This window comes from Ovis canadensis, chromosome 15 (assembly GCF_042477335.2).
Source record: "Ovis canadensis isolate MfBH-ARS-UI-01 breed Bighorn chromosome 15, ARS-UI_OviCan_v2, whole genome shotgun sequence".
Lineage (NCBI taxonomy): Eukaryota > Metazoa > Chordata > Mammalia > Artiodactyla > Bovidae > Ovis > Ovis canadensis.
Window position 1 is genome coordinate 80462957 of NC_091259.1, and position 2594 is coordinate 80465550.

The 2594-nt window shown below is 42.2% G+C and overlaps 1 non-coding gene across 1 annotated transcript; it reads left to right on the top strand.

The window, feature by feature from the left end:
* The first annotated feature begins 349 nt into the window (after window positions 1-349).
* Window positions 350-421, top strand: TRNAC-GCA (transfer RNA cysteine (anticodon GCA)). The gene has a single exon. It is a non-coding gene; the product is annotated as a tRNA-Cys (tRNA).
* Window positions 422-2594: the final 2173 nt, after the last annotated feature.

The window sequence follows — 2594 nt, forward strand, 5'->3', positions numbered from 1 at the left end:
CCCTGAGCCTAGATGACCGGTCGGAAATAGAGGAAAAAAATATAATTTGAACTGAAGCAGGACTGGGGGTCAGAGAAGAGTAAGGAAGCCAAGAAGAGTCCATAAGACTGATTACTGTGGTTAACTAAAGGGCAGCAATGAAGAAAGAAGGGTGAGTCCTGAGGGGAACTGCCTAGCAAGTTAGTTAAGGATTAGGTTTGAAGGAAATTGTATGAGTATGTATATTTTAAAACAGAAAAACACTGGTTGAGTCGTTCATCTTTTTTGAAGTTTATGCTTAAAAAATCAGGTATATAAAATTATAGAGAGCTTGTATATTATATATTATACTTGAGCTTCCCAAGAAGACTCCCTGGTGGCTCAGACGGTAAAGCATCTGCCTGCAGTGCAGGAGACCCAGGTTCGATCCCTGGGTAGGGAAGATCCCCTGGAGAAGGAAATGGCACCCCACTCCAGCACTTTTGCCCGGAAAATCCCATGGATGGAGGAGCCTGGTAGGCTACAGTCCATGGGGTTGCAAAGCGCTGGAAATGACTGAGCGACTTCAGTTCCCAATGGGCGCTAGTGGTAAAACAAACAAACAAACAAACAAAACACAAAAAACACCCTGCCTGCCAATGCAGGAGATGTAACAGATGAGGGATCAATCCCTGGGTCCATAAGATCCCCTGGAGGAGGGGATGGCAAGCCACTCCACTATTCTTGCCTGGAGAATCCCATGGACAGAGGAACCTGGCGGGCTACTGGCCACAGGGCCACAAAGAGTCAACAGGACTGAGTGACTTAGTATGCAAGCACATTATATTATATGTATATAATAATTTATTCTTACCGTAGTGAATTAAAATATTAAGCCAAAGCAACAGTCCCCTTGAAAACGCAGCCTCACTTCCTGCCCCAGATCACTTTCCTATTTTTATACAAACACTTAACACTATATTGAGTACCTAATGTAGTATATGAGATCAACATACACCTTTGTTATTGCCTTTCACTATCTCTTTAAAATTCATTAAGGTAGAGAAATCTTGTTCGAACACTAGAGGAAAATTCTGGCAGAGCCGGAACTTTTTTACTTGCTTTTAGTTAAAAGATAGTCCTCGATTCAGAAATTAAATTGTCCATTCCCACATGTGAACACAAACACTAAACTCAATTTTCAACCTGATCTCTGCTCCAGGTGGAACTTGCTTCCCATCCTGCCTTTCTGCTGTTTATTCCCCACTCCATTTGGTTGTTCAGTGGCTAAGTCATGTTCGACTGTTTGCAACCCCATCGACTGTAGCCTCACAGGCTCATTGGTCTATGGCATTTCCCAGGTGAGAATACTGGAGCGGGTTGCCATTTCCTCCTCTAGGGGATCTTCCCGACCCAGGGATCATCCCTGAGTCTGTTGCGCCTCTTGCATTGACAGGTGGATTCTTTACCACTGAGCCCACCTGGAAAATCCAAGATTTCTCTTTCAAAAAACCCTCACCAACTCCTCCTCTCCTACTTCCTAATATTTTAAAATATCCTTAATCTAAATGAGCAATACAAGGTCCCAGGAACTGTTTTGTAACTATTGTCTGTGTATATTCTGCACAAGTGAATCTGGGTTTGAAATTTACCATAGCTTGATGTTTCAATCTTGACTGTTCAATGTGAATACATGTAACTTTGTTTTGTATGATTTTTGTAATAAAAATGTGATCATTTTATAGCTGTTTTGCAACTTCCTCTTTTTTTTTTTTTAGTTTAAACTTGTATTTTACAGACTCTCATCAATAAGGATATGTGGCTTCAGTTAGTTATTACCCTCTTGACTATTAAACACAATCAGGTGGTCCTAACTCTACTCTGGCAGCAAGCAAAGATAAACAAACCTTCCTGGCAAGCCAAAATTCACTCCTAGACTTGTTTAGCTTGATGGACAAATTTTTTTGTTTTGTTTTTTGGGGTTTTCTGTTTTGTTTTGTTTGAAACTAGAGTCTTTTTTTTTTTTTAAGGACACCTGAGTGATTTTTGCTCAAAAAAAGAAAAATCCCAAATTTAAAAAGAATAAAAACACTGAATCCATTGCCACAGATTTGTGTTATCTTCCTTGAGTCCGTTGTAAATAGTTTATGACTTACAATGGAAGAGCTTACACTCTCATTCACCATCCTATTTTTCTCCCTGTAAAATCACTTTTCTGGCCAACTTGAGATTCTTTAAGGACAGAAACGCAGTCATCTTTGTATTTCCCTCCAAGCCGCAACCAAGAGCTCCTAGCCAGGCACACTGCAGTTCAGTCCCTCAGTCTTTGCGACCCCATGGACTTCATTCAGCACGCCAGGCTTCCCTGTCCATCACCAATTCCCGGAGCTTACTCAAACTCATGTCCATCGAGTCAGTGATGCCATCCAACCATCTCATCCTCTATTGTCCCCTTCTCCTCCCGCCTTTGCCAGCATCAGGGTCTTTTTCCAGGCCCAAGCCTTCCAAAATAAAAAAAAAGGACGCGCTTCTTTAATCGTCCTTGCGGCTTTTTGCACCTCCCTGCACTAGAGGGCGATCAAAGCCCATACGGCTCGTTGGCCGGTAACTAAGGCCGCTCCCGACGCGCACGTCCT